Source organism: Hemitrygon akajei, chromosome 19 (assembly GCF_048418815.1).
Source record: "Hemitrygon akajei chromosome 19, sHemAka1.3, whole genome shotgun sequence".
Taxonomy (NCBI): Eukaryota; Metazoa; Chordata; class Chondrichthyes; order Myliobatiformes; family Dasyatidae; genus Hemitrygon; species Hemitrygon akajei.
Genome location: NC_133142.1, coordinates 16,107,569 through 16,131,170, shown reverse-complemented (window position 1 = coordinate 16,131,170; position 23,602 = coordinate 16,107,569). Strand labels below are relative to the sequence as shown.

General features: G+C 42.2%; 1 long non-coding RNA gene across 1 annotated transcript; it reads left to right on the top strand.

Moving 5' to 3' along the window:
• Window positions 1-3,820: 3,820 nt before the first annotated feature.
• LOC140741773 (uncharacterized) lies at window positions 3,821-23,104 on the top strand. Its single transcript, XR_012102133.1, has 3 exons — window positions 3,821-3,997; window positions 14,152-14,219; window positions 22,950-23,104. It is a non-coding gene; the product is annotated as an uncharacterized lncRNA (long non-coding RNA).
• The last annotated feature ends 498 nt before the right edge of the window (window positions 23,105-23,602 follow it).

Here is a 23,602-nt window from a genome sequence, read left to right as displayed (position 1 = left end):
GCAACCATTGATTGGTTTAGTTTATCTAAGGGATTTTCCTTAATTTATCTATAGAAGTGATGGATTTTTCAGAGGCACCATCTTTTTGTCTTGGCATTTTTTGCCATTTGCTTGCCTCTTCGCATCATTTCTCACCTCTTAATTTCATTTACTTAGCATTTGTGTGTTTGTTTGTACTCTAAAATTAACGATCATTAGAATTATGTCTGCTCATCATTCCTGACTCCCGGAAGAACCCTAGGGATCAAAAAATAAACAGAGATCCAACAGCTGGCATCTAACCTGGTATAGCTCTCTTCTTCCAAAATGAATTTATCTTCTCAGTGAATTTATTTTCTCTTTTGGGTTGGGGGTGGGGCATTGCTGTAATATCCAATTTTTTTTGCAGTATAGTACATTGAAAATATTCATCACCATGTATCTGTTGAAATTTTAGTTAAAATAAGTGGGTTGACACGGAAGCTGAGCAGGTAGAGTAGCTGTCTCATGTCTTCTGCAACTTGGTTTCATCCTGACTTCCCAGAGGCTCTAGTTCCTTCTGACAAGTTAAAGATTTGCTGCCTGGTATCTGTAAGGTATCTGCAGTGCAGCTGAATAGTAGGAGAGCCATTGTGGAGCTGGGGAGCAAGTGAAAGATGGTAAGTTACAAAGAAATATTAGAGGAATGGAATTGTTGTAGGAGCCAACACAGTCTTGACTGACTGAATCATCTCCCCTTGTCATGTGAAATTATGAAATTTCCAATAGAGGCCTTATCCAGATATACAATGGACTTAACACCAGCTTTTTACAGCTGCCTGACGTAACCAATGCCGATGTCACCATCAGTACTCAGACACAGCTTGAAGTCATGATAGAACAAAGAGATTTATTTTCTATTCCGGTAAGTCCAACCAACCCACTTGTACTAGAGCAGGGGTCCACGGACCCCTCGGTTGATGGTAGGGGTCCATGGCATAAAAGAGGTTGGGAGCCCCTGTTAACCGGAGGAGTTTAAAATCTGTTGAAGTGAGAGTGTGGTCTACTTTTGAAAGCCGGCCTGCTCCTCATCTGAAGCGCTTGTCAATGTCCCGTCGACGGCGAGGTAGGTGATGTGGCAGGCAGGCAAGTAATTTCCAGACCTGTGTAAAAGGAACTTACTTACTGCCTGTTACACCACTGGTGGTTAGGGCATCATGGGTGTCCTCCATCTCTGGCAGCGTTCAGGGCTTCCTTCATCGTGTCAGCAGCTTCCTCTCAGTTTTCACTGCTGTCGGTCATGCAAGTCCCAGGAGAAGACTCAGGAATATTACGAAGTTGAAGGAACCTTCATTCCTGTTTCCATAACGATTTTGTTTTACCAGTCATGGTTGTTAGCCCTAAGCTCAGCCCTCAAACCTGGAAGACGGGTAGACCACTCTTCATCTGACCTCTACCCTTCGACCTGTTTGGCATGGGTGACCCTACCAAGCACCAAACCTGAATCCAGCCAACAGAGCTCTCTGGGTCATTGAGGCACGCAAGCTTACAAACCACAGCAAGGTTGTCGTCCTCTTGGAGGATGGAACAGAAAGAAAAGTTGTAAATACTCAGCAGGTCATGAAGCCTCTGTGGGGAGAGAAATAGAGTTAATATGAAATGCTAATTTCTGTTCGACCTACTGAGAATTTCCAGCATTTTTGTTTTTTTATTTCGAATTGAATTTGCACACTTAAATTTTTGGGCCTCTTCCCACAGGTTAGATTGAACGGAGCATTCATGATGCAAAAGCTGCCCAGAGGGCTGTTAAAACTGCACCAGGGTCCTGCTTGACCATGGGATGGAAATTTTACTTATAACAGAAAGCAAAATACAAAATGCTGGAGGAACTCAGCAGGTCAGGCACCATCTATGGAAATGAATGAACAGTCAACATTTCGGGCTGAGATCTTTCTTCAGGACTGGAAACAAAGTGGGAAGACATCCAGCAAATTCAGGATAGAGTTTCGAAACGGAAATGACTGAGGATTGGGAGAGAGTGAATATGTTTACCAAACGTAATTTAACTTTGCCTATAAAATGGAATTAAATTTCCTCCTTACTGCATCTGGTTATCTACAAACAGTCTGTTCTGCCCCTAAATAATAGCATTATCTTTTAAAAATTGGAACACCCCAAAAATACAAATGGCGTTGCAGTGATAATCTTAATCTGACTCCCGAAGTGGGAAATGCTTTTTCCTAGAAGTGATTAAAAAGGAAAGAAGGCAGTGTTTGTTGTAAGAGGCAAACACGAGGAAATCTGCAGATGCTGGAAATTCAAGCAACACACACACAAAATGCTGGTGGAACGCAGCAGGCCAGGCAGCATCTATAGGGAGAAGCACTGTCGACGTTTCAGGCCGAGACCCTTCATCAGGAAGGGTCTCGGCCCGAAATGTCGACAGTGTTGTAAGAGGATTCTTGACAACATTGCCAATGACAATGTCTTTTAAGAGCCTCTTAGATAGGAGTTTAGAAAATTAGAGGGCTATTTGCCAGGGAAATTCTAGGCAGTTTCTAGAGTAGGTTACATGGTCAGCACAACTTTGTGGGCCAAAGGGCCTGTAATGTGCTGTAGATTTCTATGTTCTATACAACACACACAAAATCCTGGTGGAACACAGTAGGCCAGGCAGCATCTATAAGGAGAAGCACTGTCGACGTTTCGGGCCGAGACCCTTCATCAGGACTAACCGATAGGAAAGATACTAAGAGATTTCTATATTCTATGTTATTGGAGAGCATCTTCAAAATTAAACGTAATCGTCTTGACATGCAGTCTCTCCAATTCGCCAGGAGAGGGAGACAAAGTTCAAAGCAGTTTCAATGTGGTTTGTGGAACATGTTTTTATTAGTAACGTTGACGTTTTGCTATATGTCTCTTCAGCTACAGTACATGTTTCTCTAATCTGTGATTAACTTAACTCTGCATTGGAATCATCATTTGTCCTGAGCCTTGCTGTCACTCAACTTGGCGGTTAATACAATTATATCATGTGCGTACTCTCAGTAGCCTCTTCATTTGGTCCTTCCTGTGGCCAGAGTGTATTCTGCTGCGGTAGCCCATCCTCTTCAAGACTTGACATATTGTACTCCTCTGCACACCACTGTTGTAATGCATTGTTACTTGAGTTCCTGTTACTTTCCCATCGGTTTGAACCGGTCTGGCCTTTCTCCATTGACCTCGCTCATTAACAAAACGCTTTCACCCGCAGAGCTCTTGCTCACTGAGTTCTTTCTTTGTTTTTGCACCATCCTCTGTAAGCTCTAGAGTCTGTTGTGCATGACAATTTCAAGGCATCAGCAGTTTCTGAGATACTCAAACCACCCCGTCAGACACCAACCAACAATTTCACGGTCAAAGCCACTTAGATCACTTTTCTGATGTTTGGTCTGAACGACTGAACCTCATGACCATGTCTGCAGGCTTCTAAGCATTGAGTTGCTGTTGCATGATGGATGATCTGATATTCGCTTTAATGAGCAGGTGCACAGGTGTACCTAATAAAGTGGCCACCGAGAGTAGTTTGTAAGTAATATACTTAGACACATTATACTTTGTAATATAGCATGAATATATATTTTCTCCTTTTTGTGAAGTAAAGATGGCAATTCAACAGTAATTCAAAATGGTTTACTGGTTTAACCTTAACAATATACTGCATTCGAATTGCCTCATTTTTTAAAAAGCTGGAAGTGGTTTAAATAATTCACCAGAGAATTCTTATCTTCCAAAAACATTAAGTTCACCGTGATCACGTGGTTTGCTTTTGCTTATTAGATTGTTGCAGCTGGCTGGTCGCTTTGGTGATTACGATATTTACTGCACGTTTGCAAAGTGTAAAAACACTCGACTAAATTGGTCTCTTAGACATGCTAACTAAAGTATATCACTGATTTGATTGAGAGACCAACTACTGGGGAGATATAAATTGTTCATCGGTGGAGAATGCAGAATAATCACTTGGCAACTTTGCAAGCTTTGGTGAGATATAAAGGTACGTGCATTAACTATCTGGCCTTACAATATGGAGAACCTTTTACCTACAATTGCACTTGGCATTGTTCTAAAATATGTTTATTTGACATGTTTATATGACCCTCCTGATGAAGGGTTTCGGCCCGAAACGACGTCACTACCTCCTCCCATAGATGCTGTCTGGCCTGCTGAGTTCTGCCAGCATTTTGTGTTTTTTATTTATTTGATATTCTTTATTTTGCTGTTGCATTGACAATAGATCACTATTATAGTTCATCCAATTGATGAAATTCAAGATAAATCCTTGCTGAAGAGAAAGTGAAATCTTTAAAGAGAACCTGGGTGGGAGCTTCTTCACTCAGAGGGTGGTGTGAGTGTGGAATGAGCTGGATGCAGGTCCAATTGCAACATTTAGCAGAAGTTCGGATAAGTACATGGATGGGAGGGGTATGGAGGGCTACGGTCCAAAGGCCGGTTGATGGGACTAGGCAGAAAAACTGTTCAGAGGCCGTAGAGCCTCTTTCTATGCTGTAAGGTTGATAGGTTCACGATTAGTCAGGGTGTGAAAGGATATGGGGAGAAGGCAGGAGAATGGACTTGAGAGAGAAATGGATCAGCCATGATCAAATGGCGAAACAGATTTGATGGGCTGAATGGCCTAATTCTGTTCCTGTGTCTTACAGTCCTATGGAATAGTTTTAAAAATGTGTTTTTTCGTGGAAATGAAACAGAAAGGAGAGAACACTAAATTGCCAAGGGATAAACCTCACAAAATAGCCTGCTTTGGCAGGAATAAAACTTCCATGAGAGGAACGCCCTTTCACCACCATGAATCTTTTAGAGTGCAGGATGAGCTAATCGATATTAACCCTCATGAAGAATTAGTGTGAGAAGAAGAAGAGGGGGCTGAACCACCTGGAAAAACTGTGTGTGAAAAAGTTGGACAATCACTTTGATATCAGTTGTACATTCGCTGATACATTCTGTTATTTGTACACATCTGTTAGTCAAGAATTTATGGAAGGAAATTTGCATTTTTTTATACCAATGGAAGGATGAATATTTTATATGACAATGGCTTTGTGCCTTGAGCATTTCAATCCTCCTGCGAAGAAATGAGGCTGAACTATTCTAGCAGTTTCACAGTCCCATGTGAAGTCGAAAGCCCATCAGGTTGGAAGGCTAGTTTTTGTCTTTCCCCTTTCCTTCCAAGTGTATGCAATGTTCAGATTTAAAACAAAAGAAATCTTTAAAATGACCTGTTTTTCTAGACAGCAATAATTATGATACAAAAGAGTAGATTTTCTGAACACCAAGATTTGGTCACGAAGAGTCTGAGTCATTGCAGGCCTGGGCCCAACCTCACTAGAACCAAGTAGCCACCAAGAAGGTGCCTCACTTTCAATCGTTGAATGCAGAACTCCCAATATTGGGATGACCCAGTAATAGCAAAAAGAGTCCTGACAGATGCAGGAATGATCCAAATTATTTTATAAGGTTAACTTATAAGTTATAACTTATAACTGATAAAAATACAGTCAGTGGTCACTTTGTTAGATGTACATCAGCTCGCTAATGCAAATATATAATCAGCCAATTATACGGCTGCAACTCAGTTCATAAAAGCATGCAGACATGGTCAAGAGGCTCAGTTGTTGTTTGGAGCAGACATCAAAATGACATCTAAGTGACTTTGACTGTTGAATTATTGTTGGTACCAGATGGTTTGATACCTCAGAAACTGCTGATATCCTGGGGTTTTCACACACAACAGTCTCTAGAGTTTACAGAGAATGGTGTGCAGAACAATAAAAATCTAGCAAGCAGCAGCTCTGTGGGCCTTACTGATGAGACAGGTCAGGGGAGGATGGCCAGACCGCTTCAAGCTGACAGGAAGACGACAGGGGGAATGACAGGAAGGTGTGAGGAAGAGCGTCTCTCAATGTTGACCCTTGAAGTGGATGGGCTACAGCAGCTGTACACCACATTGCACTCCACTCCTGCACCTAATAAAGTGGCCAGTGAATATGTTTTTGTTCCTATCTCATTTCAACTACATGACCCACTAAACTGGTCAGAGCTAGCTTGATGCACTGAGTTATCTCAATATATGCAACTGGAATATTAAGAAGCTCATCTATTAGATGTTTTGGACACAGAGGTGTAAGTAATTTTAAAAATGGCAAAGCTGTGGTTTTGACATCAAATTACTGCCTTAACAGCATTAAATGTTTCTCATTGTCTATCTCACTTCACCTTATCGTTCCCATTGTAACTTAACACCAGCGTACTTTGAGAGTCACTTCCAGAAATAAGGCATTCGTTACAATTAGCATCTTGGAGTGCGATGTTAGCAGTCATTTCAAGAGGACTAGAATATAAAAGCAAGGATGCAATGGTGAGACTTTATAAAGCACTGCTGAGGCCTCACTTGGAGTATTGTGAGCAGCTTTGGGCCCCTTATCCAAGAAAGGATGTGTTGACATGGGAAAGAGTTCAACGGAGGTTAATGAAAACGATCCCAGGAATGAAAGGCTTATCATATGAGAAGTGATTGGTGGCTCTGGGCCTGTACTCTCTGGAATTTAGAAGAACGAGGGGGGGGATCTCATCAAAATTTATGGAATGTTGAAAGGCCTAGATAGAGTGGATGTGGAGAGGACTTTCCTTATAGTAGGGGAGTCTAGGACCAGAGGGCACAATCTCAGAATAGAGGGACATCCATTTAGAATGGAGGTGAGGAGGAATTTCTTTAGCCAAAGGGTGGTGAATCTGTGAAATTGGGTGCCAGTTTTGGCTGTGGAAGTGGAAGTGGATAGGTTCTCGATTAGTCAGGTCATGAAAGGTTACGGGGAAAATGCAGGAGATTGGGCTTGAGATGGAAATGGATCAGCTTTGTTCAAATGGCAGAGGAGACTCAATGGGCCAAATGGCCTAATTCTGCTCCTGTGTCTTATGGTCTTATGGAATAGTTTTAAAATGCATTTTTCATGGAATAATAGTGGTTTTCACCTTAGTTACTCGTACAGAAAAATAAATTGCTCTGACATAAACTCCATAGCTACCAAATGTGGAACTTAAACTTTGAGAGCATGTGTGATATCTGAGCCAGCTAATTTTGAACTTGATCTTGGCTTCTCTTTAATTCCAAGCTCACTTTTATGTGCTCAAAACAATCAGTAAGAGGTATTGGAAGTATCAGCAGGGAAATAATGGATAAAGCTAATGATCAAATTATTGTCCTGATGATGTGTTTCAACATGAAACGTCGACAATTTCTTTCCTGCTTGACCTGCTGCATTCTTCCAACAGATTGTTTGCTGCTCCAGATTCCAGCATCGCTGGTGTTTTGAGTCTCCATTAAATTACTTAAAGCAGGAGCTTGTAGAGAAATAAAATCTCGAGATGAAAGCTCACAGTCCAAAAGCATGGAGCATGGTAGTCACTTCATTCGCAAGGCTAGACATTGCATTTCCACCCAGGAGACATTGTTCCCATAAGGATGATGCACATTGGGGAATAACCGGGTTTATTTAATTCACAGGAAAAGCAAAATATTCAATCTACACTGCCGAGCCAAGCTCTTCTAAATCCCTTTCCATTCCCAACTCATTACAGATCTGAACATCCTCTGCCTTTTCTTTCCCCCAGCAATGTGCTTGTGTCAGTACGGCCTTCAGCTCGCTGTTTATCCCACAGCTTGCGATCATTTCCCCAGCGCACTGTCATTCCCCAGCTCGCAATCATCATGGCTACAATGAATTAAATTGAAAACATCCTCTGAATTGGCAAACTTTGCTTTTCTTTTCTTTTTACAATATTTTTATTCAGAAGAAAAAAAACAAGATTTACAGGGTGCAACACATAGATACATCTCAACATAACTTGTGTACATTCATATATTGTAATAAAATTGATCAAAATGTTCTGGCATATCACATAAAGGTATACCACTCTGTAATCAAACATTTAAAGATAGGTCATACATCATAAAAGAGATTTTTTTACATTAAAGTGAGCTATTTCCTTTAAATGACCTAATGTCATCAAATGCCAAATTTCCATTCCAAGTTGTTACAAGTCAATTTACATATCTAGGTGTAACAATTACTAAAAACTTCAAGAATTTATTTAAAGAAAACCTAAACCCCTTATTGAATTATGTGAAAAAGACGCTTTCTAAATGGTCTCCTCTTTCTTTATCCCTAATTGGCCGAATTAATTCGACTAAAATGAAGATTCTTCCTAAATTTTTATATCTTTTTCAGGCCTTACCTATTTTTATTCCTAAGACCTACTTTGATTCTTTAGATTCAATTTTAACATCTTATATTTGGAATAATAAACAAGCTCGTTTAAGTAAAGTTTACCTACAAAGAAATAAAGAGATGGGTGGAATAGCCCTACCCAGTTTTACTATTTTTACTATTGGGCTGCCAATATAAGGAATATTACTTTCTGGTCCTATTATATTTATCGTAAAGATTGCCCATCATGGGTCTCCTTAGAAGTTAATTCTGTAAAAAATTCCTCTATTGTTTCTCTTCTTGGATCATACTCTTCATTTGCAGCAAATAAAATAACAGATAACATAATTGCTAAGTAAACTTTAAGGATTTGGTCTCAATTTAGGAAACTTTTTGGTTTAGCGAATTTTTCATTATCATCTCCCATTCTCCTTAATTATTTTTTTATCCCTTCCATGACTGACAAAGTCTTTAAGGATTGGGATGAACTAGGTATTAAGTGTTTTTGGGACCTGTTTATCTCAGGATCTCTTACTTCATTTGACCAATTGTCAACTAAATTTGCACTCCCAAAAACACATTTTTACAGATACCTTCAAATTAGAGATTTCTTACATTTCCAATTAACTACTTTTCCTATAGGTCCTGATAAAAATTTACTGGACGATCTTTTAAATTTAAAACCTTTTGTTAATGGTTCTATTACTGGTATCTATAACTTGTTGATTGATTCTAGACAAGACTTTTTACATAAAATAAAAAAAGCTTAGGAGGATGAACTAAATTGTCAGATTTCTGATGATAGATGGAATAAAATTCTTAAACGGGTTAATAAATCATCTTTCTGTGCTCATCATTCTCTTCTACAATTTAAAGTGGTTCATAGAGCTTACATTTCTAAACAGAAGCTGTCCAGTTTTTATCCGAATGTTTCTCTACTTTGTAATAAATGCAACTCTGCTGATGCCTCTTTAATTCATATGTTTTGGTTTTGCCTTAAAATTGAAAAGTTTTGGCGGGAAGTATTCCATACCTTCTTACAACTTTTTAGGGTCCAATTTGACCCAAATCCCCTTACTGCCTTGTTTGGTATTATTGCAAATGAAGATTTAACTTTAAATACTCCTAACCTAGAGGTTTTAGTTTTTACCTCTCTTTTAGCAAGGAGAGCAATCTTGCTTAAATGGAAGGAGTCTACCCCTCCTACACATCTTCAATGGCTACGTGATATTATGTCTTATTTAAATTTAGAAAAGATCCGCTGCTCAGTCTTAAATTCGAAACAATCTTTTTATGATATCTGGGGACCTTTCCTAAATTACTTTTCCAATTTATAAAGTTTAACAGTGCACACACTTTTCTGTACATTTTTATCTTCTCTTCTTAAGCGAATATGTTTTTTTTCTAATTATCCATTATCATCCATCAGCTTTTTTCTTTGGTAGTTGGTAGGGGGTTGACATTTTTTTTATTTTTAAAAAAATCTCTTTTATGATGTATGACCTATCAGACTTTGCTGATTAACTCCAAAGAGGTGCGATCAGGAATGAGAAAGGATCCACATTAAGTATTAGCTTTTATTTTAGGAATAGCAAACTTCACTTATGGCATGAGTGCCTCAGGGCTGGAGGGTACGCCTTCACCCATTCAGGAAACAGTTTCCTTAATGACTCAGCAAATACGTCAAAAGCAGGCTGGTGTACAGAAGCGGGAAGTCCACACTTCATCTGTTTTGAACTGACTAAAGTGTCCTTCGTGAGGGGCCCAAGAAAGGAAAGTAATTTGACCTTCCTCTATCATGAAGGAAATCACAAAACAAGATGCCAGGGGACAATACACGAGTAAAGAATGAACTGCAATATACTTTGAGATGAGCAATTATAATCTTTGAATCTTTAGTACTTTCTAGCAACCATTAGTCAAGGGAAAGAAAGGAATTGTTCTTTATTCTTCTCTGTTAAACATTTTCCCTTCGACTCTTTCTCTCCACTCCCCGTTTTGCGGCTATTTGTTTACCTGACTCCGTCCCCGACACTTCACGTTATGATTTTCTCTCCAACTCCCACAACACTTTATGGCCAATAACATTACTTTAAAGTGATCAGCAAGTGTGTTTCTTGGACTGGAGACTGTAACTGTAATGTGCCATGGGGAGTGGTGCTGGACTCATTGTCAGTTAAATAAGTAGACTGGATGTGAATGTGTAATCCAAGACTAGCAAGCTTGTTGATGATACTAAATTGCACCAGTAAAAAAGTTTACCAAAGTTTACGTAGGATCTTGATCAGCTCAGAAAATTGACCGAAGAATGGCAAATGGCAATTCACTTCAGATAAGTGTGAGGTACTATATTTTGGTAAGTCAAACCGGGGTACGGTTTCCACAGTGAGCAGTAATGTTAGGGCATATTCTGGAGTTAGGCTATATCGCAAATAATAATTTTACCAGCAACCAATCTTCAAACATGAGCATGGATTGTACGTTAAATTTTAAATGTAGCACCGAACAATAGTTTACAGGGATCTGTACATTGGAGATGATTGCAAACCAGACAATGCTGATTAACATTCATTTTGGGTGTCTGTAGTGTTGGTGCGAAGAAGAAGTTGTGTGAAAACTACATGTAGTTCAAAGGAAGCATTGTAGATACAATGTAACTATAGAATTGTCCTGCAGTTAACTTCGACCTTTAGCATACAAAAATATCATGTAATATTGGCTCGGGAGGCCTCTTCCTCCAAGGGTGTCTCAATATGATCCCTGTGCTTGTTTTTATTGAATAAAGCACTTCTATATCTGCTGGCTTCTCTGGTGATTTTGATCACGTCACAACAGTAAAGCCTTAAGGAACGTAGTAGAGTGGAGGTACAAGTACATAGTTCTCTGAAAGTGATGTCACAAGTGGATAGGGTGGTGAAGAAGACTCTTGACATGCTGGTCTTTATCAGTCTGGCTATGGAGTATAGGAGCTGGGATGTTATGTTGTAACTGTACAAGAACATTGGTGAAGTGACACCTGGTGTATTGTGCATGGTTTTGGTTATCTTCTTATAGGAAATCTGTCTTTAATCTGGAAAAAGTGCAAAGAAGTTTGATGAGAACGTTGCCAGAACTTAAGGACCTGAGTTATATGGAGAGGATGGGCTGGTTAGTCCTTTATTCCTTGGAGCATAGGAGACTGAGAGGTGACCTTATGGAGGTGCATAAAATCATGAGGGGCATTAATAGGGTGAATGCACACAATCTTTCTCAGAGAAGGGGAATCAAAAACTATTTTGTGCTGCATCAGATCTGGAGTAGTAATCATTTCATTCTCCTTACCCTTGTGTATAGGAAATGACATTAAACAATCTTGATACTTCATGTGCTAAGTGATAGTATCAGTCAAGTCTGCAAGCTTCTTTGAACTAAATAACTTAGCCAGTGTTGCCTGGTTTGATGCAGGCCAATTAACATAACCCCATTGTCTTGCACTGCATTTCCTGAGCAGCCAGCCCCATGATGAGGGCCAGAGGCCTGTGCTCTGCAGGGAGCTGTTTGTTCGCAAAGCTTCAGACTGCTTATTGCTTGCAATTTACATTTAGAGCCGAAGGCTGGTTCTCGTTTATGACAAGTAGCTGAACAAGGAATATTGGTTGGGAGCTTAACTTGCTCAAAAACAACTCTTTGGCCCCTGGAAGAGCCAGCTGCTGTGTTCAAAAGCTGAGCTCAGCAAAAATGCCCCTGGGCCCTGGACAATGACTATTCATCACACAATGAAATTCTTCACTTTGCATGAAGGCCACAGAGTAAATATTATAGATGATAATAAAACACACAACAGTAAGTACAGTAATGCATGCTTAAAACGGAACGCTGCAAAGGATAGTCGTGCAGACTGCACCAGTGCAAAAAGAAATTCTAAAGTGACAACAACCTTCGAGGTAGAATTAATGATTCAAAAGCATGGCAAATTCAATTTTACCCAGACCATAACAAGCTTGCCTCCAGGAGGACTACAACCTTGTCGTAGGGTTTGGAGGCTTTCATGCCTCGATGACCTGGAGAGCTATGTTGGCTGGAGTCAGGGCCTTGTGCAATTTCAACCAGAAATAAATACTAGCGTGTTATGGGCTCCTCCAAGAGGTTCACAACCTTGTCATGGTTTGGAGGTTTTGCCTGCCTCAATGACCCGGAGAGCTATGTAGGGTCATCCAAGCCAAACAGGTCAAAGGGTAGAGGCCAGATTAAGGGTGGCCCACCAGTCCTCCAGGTTCAGGGGTTCAGCTCAGGGCTAACAACCCTGACTGGTCAAAATAGCAATTGTTATGGAGACAGCAATGAAGAATCCTCCTGTAGAGATAGACCTGGAAGACCTTCATTGCCATCCTAAATATCATCTGCATAGCGGGCAGGAATTTATCTTAGTGCCCATTTCACTGCTGCTGTTTAGGGCAGCAATGAAGACCCTCCATCTCTGACTGTTGGCCACTCAGATGTAGAAGGATTCTTCATTGCTGTCTCCATAACAGTTTTGTTTTACCAGCCAGAGTCGTTAGCCCTGAGCTGAATTCCTAAACCTGGAGGACCAGTGGACCGCTCTTAGTCTGGCCTCTACCCTATGACCTGTTCGGCATGGGTAACCCTTCCAAGAGCCAACGAATAAAGCCCTAACTCCAGCCAATATAGCCCTCCAGGTCACTGAGGCATGCAATCCTCCAAATCATGACAAGGCCTCTTGGAGGAGACCATAATAAGCTAGCATTTATTTCCGGCTGATATTGCATTAAAAGTGGAATTGGACCATATGGATTTTGATCATGATCTAAGTCAGTAACTGGCCTCAGGCTCATAAAACTTACTCAAACCTACGTTAGAGTTTTGATGCCCGCCCACCTAGCCTGGATGTGAGGTTGGATCGCTCCAAGAACCAAGCCAATTTGGTGAGATCAAGAACGGCTTTGGGCAGGTGTGTCACTGCACCGGGACCTGGGTCTAGAGTGCTGAGATCATTGAAACGCCAGCCCAGGTAGACTGGAAAGCCTGAGTGTGGAGGTGAGTGTTGGGCTGATTCTGCTCGCTCTCCTGCAATGTTCATTCCTCTCTCAGGTGGATATCGGCTCTGCGAGTTTAGCAGCACTTTTGCCCCGCTAACATGATGAACTGAAATCAAGGCTTGGGCCTACTACTCCAACTGTTCTGGGGAGCAGATCCAAGGACTCTGTCTGGTTCGAAATGCTGTTGTTTACGTCTACTGTTTGCACAATGTGTGATTTTTTTCCCCCTCTTTTTCTGCACAGTGGTTACGGTCTGTTTTTTTAAAACTGGGTTCTTCGGGTTTCTTGCTTTGCTACTGCCTGAAAGCCAACAAATCTCAAGGTGTATAATTGATACATTCTTTGATAATAAATGTATTTTTGATTAATTGATTGAATAACTTGTGCAATGCTTATTTACACTCACGTCAACTAGAGTTCAAATCTCCCGACTCTAAGTACCATAGAACAACTTCAGTCTAACAAGAACATCCCACTTCACTCACAATGTGAAAGGACTTTCTGGTGGCTTTGGGTGACCAGAGTTGAGAGCTTCAGCTTTTAGTTAGGCTGCTCAAAAACCTTCCAAATTCCACAGCGGGTATTTAAAATAATAGTGAGGTGTTTTCTCACTATTAATCTAGTATTTAGTTTCTGTAATACTCTTCGTATTTCTATTTAGCAGCAGTGGACCGTTGTAGGTGTTGTTGTTATGGCTACGACTGGTTTGTGGAACAATTTATTCCTCTGCCCCCTATGTTTACAATGGACCTCAACAGGCATTCCTAGCTAAAGACTTTTTTTTGTTAACGGCAGCAAACCAGAATCTCCTTATTTTGTAGCGAAACGCAATTGCTTGATGTAGACAGATTAAGTAATCTTGCTCTTACAGTTGTACCCTTCTCTTTCAGTTTTCACGTCCCTGCCAATGAGCTAAATGCTGTGCGTCCGCCAAATATCCAATGAGGTACGAATCCCAGTAAGTATGTAATCAGTTCACTTCCCTGTCTTTGTGCATCAGTTGCTGACACCTACTGGTGAACGGCCAGAACTGCAGTAATTCCCTGGTTCCTGAAACGCAGCTGTTCTAACAACCACAGAACAACACAATTTCTATTGCTTAACCTTGCCGTGACCTGAGCCAGCAAGCTCTTTCCTGTCGGGTACTTGTCAGCTGATTCGTACGGTTTCAATATTTCCCATGGGCGCACATTTCAACCTGGTCAGTCCAGTTTCCTCATAGCTGAAATTCTCGGAAAAGCTCAAAACCTCATCGCAAAATCTCTTCTGCTAACGTATAAAGCGTGGCAAGCAGAAGTACACGTGGTACTCCAGCTGTGATCTAACTTCTGTTTTATATTAATGTCAGGGTCATACCATTAAATCCAAACCAACTCTCAAGCACCATCTGCGATAATCCCATTTACCAGCTTTTATATGATACGACCCTACTAAGAAAGACAAGTAACCCTCATTCAATCTTCATCCCATTTACCTATCTGTGTCAGACCCCAGTCATCCAGGTCATGCTCGCTTCTTGCTACTATCATCGGGCAGGAGGTACAGGAACCTTAGCTCCCACACCACCACGTTCAGGAACAGTTATTACCCCACAGCCATCGGGGTCCTGAACCAGCGTGGATACCTTCACTCACCTCAATTCTGAACTGACTCCACAGCCCATTCACTCACTTTCAAGGGTTCTACAACTCAGTTTCTCAATGTTATTTATCTACTTTTTTGCTTTTTATTTGCACAATTTTGTACATTGGATGCTTGTCAGTATCTGTATAGATATTCATAAATTCTATTGTATTTCCTTATTTTCCTGTGAATACCTGCAACAAACGAATCTCAAGATAGTACACGGTGAGAAATACGTACTTGAACAATACTATGAACTAGGAACGTTGTGCCGCTACCCTCAGGGATCCTTGGACATACCCTCAGCGGATACGATAGGGTCTTTTACAAGACTTTTGGATAGGTACATGGAGCTTAGAAAAATAGAGGACTATGGGTAGGCCTAGTATCTCTAAGGTAGGAAAATTTGTGGCACAAATTTGTGGGCTGAAGGGCCTGTATTGTGCTGTAGGTTTTCTATTTTTCTATGTACACCAAGGACTCTGTTCTTTAGTGTGTCCTAACGCCCATACTCTTTTGTCAGCATCAGGAGTATCCACCCTTCATTATGGAGAATTCACCTTTACGCACTCTAAACACAACCCTGTCAAGCAAAGGCAACAGAAAGCGCAGAAAGTCGACTGGCATCATGGTTCTAGACTCATTCTTGCGAACTTCACTTCTGAATGTTATTTGCTTACTTTTATTGTTTACGCGATTTGTGGGTTTTTTTTGGGTGTTTGATGGTCTTTTTTTAAATGGATTCTATTAGGATTCTTTGCCTTGGGGCTGCCTGTAAGGAGACAAATCACAAGGTTGTATATAGTATACAGATTTGGATAATAAATGTACTTTGAATGCAGAGGGACAGGAAACACAGCCTGGAAAGCGGTAGTGTAACGTTGTGCGGGGAGTAAATCACTGGCGGGGAGTCAGAGTCCTGGACCACGGACTGAGGGACGAGAGTTCAGTCCTATCATGGCAGTAGCAGGAATGTAAACTCCAGCCATTAGGTAACACTAGAACTTTTCAAAAGAAAAAGTTGGTTTCATTAATGGAATTGATGAAAGGACCAGGTTGTTGTTAGTCTTGGGCAATACTCTGAACTTGTAATGCTGCCTGTCTTGTTAGCTAATGTTCTCTTGGGGAAGGGAAATCAGTTGTCCTGACTTGACTTGGGCTACACATGTGACTCAGACTCACCAAGATGGCTGACTCTCAACTGCTTCGCGGTAGGAGCAGCTCGGAATGGTCCATGGCCTCCTCTCGTGCCAAGAGGAGGCCACACTCAGGGTGGAGGAGCAACTCCTGATATCTGTCTGCATAGCCTCCAACCTGATGGCATGAATATCAATTTCTTCCCCGGTTAAAAAATTCCCCCCCCCCTTCCTCTTTACCTATCCCCACTCTGACCTTTCACCTCTTCTCACCTGCCTATTACTTCCCCTGGGTGTTCCCCCTCCTTCCCTTTCTCCGATAGTCCACTCTCCTCTCCTATCAGATTCTTTCCTCTCTAGCCTTTGGCCTTTCCCACCCACCTGGGCTCACCTATCACCTTTTCCCTCCCCTGGCATCTTCCCCCTTCCTTCTCAGTCCTGAGGAAGGGTCTCAGCCCGAGGCATCGACCATCTACTCACTTCCATAGATGCTGCCAGACCTGTTGAGATCCTCTAGCATTTTGTGTGTGTTAAATTTGGGATGGACTTTGACCAACTGAATTAATTTTTAGATAAAGAGCAGGAGGATGAAGAAGGATACTGGAGAAAGTCCTCAGTGAACATCAAGAACCTCATCCCCCAGCTGAGTGAGGGAAGAGGCCTCTCCTGCACAGGCTCTGCCTCAAAATTAGTTTGTTTGGAAAGGATCTAGATTCCCAAAATTCTTTAACCCTCTCTTTACTACATGGTCTGAAACAATGCTGGTATTTGCCATAACGATATAATTTTCTCCATGTTTTGAACCATGCTCTTTGCCCTAAATGAAGAACATGTTTGAACATCGCTAGTGCCTTGAGAACTATTTACAATAAAGCACAGGAAGTAATATGTTAATTAAATTTCTTGACATCTGCCTGTTTAGTTTCAGACCTTAAGTGTGTGTAAATATTCTAGCACTGCACTGGAGTGATCTAGGAGGAAGCTGCTCTCTTAGCCTGAGACCACACAATGGCCACGGTATAGTATTTGGGAACTCATCCCGCTCCCCAGGTATTGAGGTAGGCTCTGATGTTCTCATAGGAACTGTTACCCTGAATAGCCAGGACCAATTTCAGGGACAACCTAGACTGGGTAGTATTGGAGTATAAAAGTTGCATTGTTTGCTGTGTAACCAAAACGATGTAGTCAGCTTTGAGTTTGCTATTTGCAATGCATGTATCCAATTTAGTAGGAGAATGAAATCTTAAGAATGTAGAAGATAATGGTGTGTTAATGAGAGGTAGCTAAGAGATGTAGATTAGAACATGATTAAGTCAATGGGTAGAAACAATAGTGGCGGATGTACTGGTGATACGCAACTGTAGACCGATTGGATATGCTAATGCAACTAAACCAGGAGATTGCTATAAAAAATGCTGTGCACAAGGATCGGTGGGCAATCAGCGACTAGCTCACTGACTGTCTCAGCTTTGATTTGCAAATTAAAGTTTAACACTTCTTGAAGAATCTTCTGCGTCTCCTGGTCGTTTGTGGGGCACGGGAAACCACGACGTAGCTGTACAGCAAGGCTGCGTGAACCAACTGAACAGCTCTGCTGGAAAGTGAACTTCAAGAGAGGGGATATCAGGTGACCCCAAGGGATACGGCACGATCACAAGCCAGTGACCCTCCTGGACTCAGGACTCTACCCATTATTTCAACATCCAATTCCAAGGCCAACTCAGTTGCCAAGTGTTGAATCTACAGGGTCTATCTGGCCTCTGCTGCATTCACTCTTTACCTCGGAGTAGGTTCTCTGTCTAATCTGAGCTCTGTTCACACTGAGGAAGTGCAGGGGCCATGCAGAGCAGAGGCAAGTTTTCCTATGAACATTTTAGTGTTTGTAGGAGAATAATCTGCCCACAGGTAGAATCACTCCGCTGACGGGTAGATCTGCCCACAGGCAGAATCAATCCATCGACACGCAGTTCTGTCCATAGGTAGATCACTCCACTGGTGTGCAGATTTACCTATGGCCAGAATTGCTCCACCAATGTGCCAATCTGCCCACGGGTAGATTGTTAGAGTCATTTTTGGGTTTGGGACATATACATTTAGCACTTGACCTTGGCTACCAGTCTTCACATCTGAAAGCGTATTGTGGATTTAATTTGGAGTGCTGCTCCAAACAGTGGGTTCCTAAAAGCTGTGAATCCCAGTCCAGAGAATGCCAATTAAAATTCATTTGGATGTCTGTGGTGTGGATGTGATGCACCATCAATAACTCTCGGAGACATGAGGCGAGAGATAGGCTTTTATTAGCTGGAAGAGAGCAGTCAGCAGCAAGAGCCCATCACACAGCATCCTGGAGACTGAGGGAGGAGCAGTGCCTCCAATCACCTTTATTCAGGGGTCTGTGGGAGGAGCCACAGGAGCAGTCGGGAGGGGGGGGGGGGGCGTGTCCAGACTGGTATATGTAGTTCACCACAGGATGTGAATCAGGAAGTGTGAAGGTTGTATGTGGTTTCAAAGAAAGCATTGTCCATACATTGTAAATATGGAGTTTGGCACATAAAACATCGAGCCCCACATTGGGCCAGGAGACCTTTCGGCCAAAAGCGTCTCCATACGATGCCTGCTGTACCTTGTTTTGTCAGATAAAGAAGCTTGCTTTGTATCTACCAGTAATTCTTTCCGGTGATTTCATTCATGCATCAGCATAGATCACTCCACTGGTGAGAGGATCTCTCCACCAGCATGCTCTCTTGATATTCCTGAGTTGGATCCCTGGCACCACCTAGAGCAGCAATCTACTCACAAATGACACCTCGCTGATTAGTGAGGTCAGCAGTTTTCTCATGAGTGGTATGTTGCTGTTAAATGAAGACAGTGAGTTATATTGCTGCTCCTTTAGGATCTTCACGTTGCTCCCTAGCGACAGAGAACAGACCTCTAGCTGGATCAGGGAGATACTGCACCAAAGCAGTGGCCCTCACCTCTGACTCCATTACAGTTGTCACCTGGACAAGCAGGAACTGTGTCATGATCAGGGCAGCATGGCACCGTAGCAGTTGGCATAACATTTTACAGTGCCAGCCATCGGGTTCAGTCCCCAAGTGCAAGCTTGTGAATAAATGTAAGGCCTGTTTCTGGTGGCTGCGCCAAAGGAAGGAACCTTTCAGCTTGTGGCTGGTGTCATAAAACTAGCACTGGATAAATGCAAGCATTGTGCCCAGACGACACCCAATACCCATTACTCACCTGAAAGTGGGTTCTACAATCATTACAGAACTGCTTAGAATCCGAGTCAGGTTTATCATTGACGTGTCACAAAATCTGTTGTTTAGTGACAGCAGTACAAAGTTTCAAAGTGCATTTATTATCAAAGAATGTATAAATTTTACAACCTTGAGACTTGTTTGCTTACTGGTAGCCACAAAGAAAGAAACCCAAAAGAAACCAATAAATAAAAATAAATACCAACACCTGACACGCAAGAGAAAACGACAAATCATGCAAACAATAGAAACCAGCAATAACATCCCAAACCAAATTGAGTCCTTAAATCCAAATCCCAGAGCAGCCTGGAGTAGGCCCAAAGCCTCGGTATAAGCTGATCATTTTAGCAGGCACAGAGCACAGCAGCCGAGGCAGTCAAAGCCTCAGCACTATGGAGAGATCAGTGAACATCACAGAGAGTGATCAAAATCCTGACAACCTGTTTTTCCAATTGATGCACCATCAATAACTCTCTGAGACGTGAGACGAGATACTGGCTTTTATTGACTGGAAGAAAGAACAAGCAGCAATTGACCACCGTGCTACATCCTGGAGACTGAGGGCAGGGCTCAGGCCCCAATCGCCTTTATACCGGGGCCTGTGGGAGGAGCCACGGTCAGTGGGAGGAGCCACAGGAGCAGTCAGCAGGGGGGCGTGTCCAGACAGGTATATGTAGTTCACCACACCAGTCTATCTGGGCTGGCATTTAAATTGTCCGAATTGTGTATAGTACCTCGCTGCTGCAGTGAAAGGCCTAGATCATGCCGCCCAGCAACCCCCACTGGGCCCAGATTTTGCCGCACAACCCGAAGCCGCTCTCAAACTCTTCAAATCAGCTCAGTGCCCAGAGTGATCCAACTTTGCACCTGGGCCAGTTGTATCGGAACTCTTCTGTCTCATCTTCTCCTCTCCGAATAGCTCACTCATCTGCGTCAATTCCGCAGTGTACCAGCACAGCTCATCCTTCAAACTCACTTTGCTTTCGCTCACCTCTTCATTGTTTCTGGTATTAATTTACCACAACTTACTTCAAATAAGGTGTTGTTAATAATGAAGAAGAAGAAGAATAGCCTTTAACACGGCAGTGGTGTTATTGTTTTGACGGTGCTTCCGTAGCAAGCTATTCTTGTTTTATTTCTTGTTTTGAGCTTGACGCTCAACCTGACTTGGATTCGAACTCGGGAACCTTCGCTCCGGAGTCCAGCGCTGATATTATTGCGCTGCCAAGCGGGACTTGGTTAGTAATGACTTTAGTTGAATTTCTTGCCTTTTGAACTACCAGTGGACTGCCACACGTTCGGTAGCACCATCTTAAGCCAGCAGTACAATGCACGACCTAAAATTTCACTGTAAGTGACAATAAAAAGCAGAGAACACGGTAGTGCGAAAGAGGAATAGACAGGTCGTGTTCGTGGGTTCCTGGACTGTTCAGAAATCTGATGGCAGAGGGGAAAGGGCTGGTTCTAAAATGTTGAGTGTTGTTCTTCAAGCCTTCATTACAGTTGTCACTTGGACTAACAGGTGTCACGTCCTCCACCTCCCCTTCCACACAGTCTGCTGGAATAGGTCAAGCAGTATCAGACAGGAAAGAAATCATTGACATTTTGGGCCAAAACCCTGCATCAGGATCTGTTCTAGAGCAGAGGAAAGCAACTCTCTTCTCCCCTAATGGTTTCCATTTGCAACTCCCTTCCTTATCCGAAACAAGCATTGGTCCCTGCAGCAGCGGTCCCCCATCCACATTCCCCTTCCCCACCTTGCTCCACCTGTTGTTTTGCCCCTCTTCCTCTTTGTCTGCCTCCACCTGTCAGTTACCTGCCACAGTCTTCCATCTCCACCCCCAGTATAGAAGTCCTAATATCAAAAATTTCTTACGTCCCATTGACCCACTTGAGTTCTTCTGCAGTCCCTTTTGTCTTTAGAAACGTTGATTTTCTCAAATGTAATTTTCAGAACAGAATCAGAATCAGATTTAATATCATCGGCATACGTCATGAAATTTGTTATTATTGCAGCTGCAGTACAATCAATATTGAATTGAACTGAATTCTATGGAACTGCATTGACTTTATTTCTTACATTCTTTACATCAGTGAGGAGTAAAAATCTTCACGTTACGTCTCCGTCTGAATGTGTAATGTGCAAATTATAGTGATTTGTAATAAATAATATGTACAGTAAGATGTACAACAGAACAGTCGATGTAGCTTAGAAATACAATTGTGTCAGCGTGAATTAATCAGTCTGATGGCCTGGTGGAAGAAGCTGTCCCAGAGCCTGTTGGTCCTGGCTTTAATGCTGTGGTACCATTTCATAGAACATAGAACAGTACAGGCCCTTTGGCCCACAATGTTGTGCCGACCCTTTTTCCTGGATGGGTAGCAGCTGGACCAGTTTGTGGTTGGGGTGACTCGGGTCCCCAGTGATTCTTCAGGCCCTTTTTACACACCTGTCTCTCTAAATGTCCTGAATAGTGGGAAGTTCACATCCACAGATGCATTGGGCTGTCCGCACTACTTTCTGCAGAGTCCTGCGATTGAGGGATACATAATAATAAAGACTGAATTACTGTAAATATGTAAAATAGTTAAATGAAATAAGTAGTGCAAAAAAGTAGTGAGGTCGTATTCATGGGCTCAATGCCCATTCAGAAATCCGATGGCAGAGGGGAAGAAGCTGTTCCTGTGACGAGAGACCTTGACAAGGATGGTTAGGACCCAAATGCTGGTGTATCTGAGACTAGAATCGAGACATGAAACAAGACACGAATGGGGACAGGGTTCTAAACTAGACGCTGGACTGCAACCCAAAGTAAACCAAACAATTGGGCATTGAACCTCAGTTCAGATCCTCTTTATATATTAAACTCCAAGACATCGTAGTTTCCAACACATCTTCAAGGAGCGGTGCCTCAGAATGGGGAGGGGCATGCATTATTAAGGACTCCCATCACCCTTCTTCTCATTATTACCATCAGGAAGGAGGTACACACTCTCAGCGATTCAGGAACAGCTTCTTCTCCTCTGCCGTACAATTTCTAAAAGGACATTGAACCCAGGAATACTACCTCACTTTTTTTTTCATATTTCTGTTTTGCACTATTTTTAATCTATTATACACACACATACACACACATATGTGTGTGTGTGTGTGTGTGTGTGTGTGTGTTGTACACACACTTACTGTAATTGATTTACTTATTTATTTTTCCCTTTCTATATTATCATGTATTGCATTGAACTGCTGCTGCTAAGTTAACAAATTTCACAACACATGCCGGTGATAATAAACCTGATTCTGAAAACCCTGGCATCAAAACATGGCCACCATTTAGAGGGGGTGCTCCTGAATCTTTAAAGGGGCCATACTAGCTATCCATATTCCGGAGAGTTAAGAGTGTCTAAACCCCGGAAGCTGGAGCAGTCAGGTACATAACGCAAGAGTTTCTGAATCGTTGAGTGTGCACCTTCAGGCTCCTGTACCTTCTTCCTGATGGCAGCAACGAGAAGAGGGACTGCCCTGGGTGCCGGGGGGGGATCCTTAATGATGGATGTCACCTTTCCGAGGCATAATATTCACATAATGAATATACATTATGAAAATATATTGATAATATATATTTCCTCACGTACCAAGTGATTAATGTTCTTTTCTATTACATTTATTTTCAGATTAACAGTAGGTTGCTAAAGATAGAACATACCTATTCTGCAGGACACTAGAACAAGGCAGCTCCAAAGAATTTGATCAAAATGTTCTGCATTCTGACAAGCACTCTGTGATTTATGTAAACGTTTTGGCTATTTGCTGACTCTCACTGTCTTATTAACTGGCTTTCAGGATGCTACTATCTCCAGGTTTAGCCGTGCTCTTCCTCTTGAGGAGCTCCACTGCCGAAGTGTGCCCAGAAAACTGCAAATGTACATCTTCTTCTCGGGGTGTGACAATTAACTGCAGCTTTAGAGAGCTACGGGAAATACCACTTGTTCCTGAAGGCACGACAGAGCTTTATCTGCACAACAACTTACTAACCACAGTGGCTCCAGGTACTTTTGACAAAATGCCTAACTTGCGGACGATTAGCCTGCACAGCAATCCCTGGAACTGTGACTGTCATATTGCATATCTGAAGCAGTGGGTGCAGAACCCACCAGTGAAGGTTCATTCCAACGTCACCTGTTCCACTCCTCCTTCAGTCAGAATGAAGCCCGTGGCAGAACTCCGAGGGACTGAATATTCGAGGTGTCAGTCTCATAATCCATACCGATGCCACTACTTGTGGATTACAAGCATTACACTTTGCCTACTCTATCTACTTCTTCTC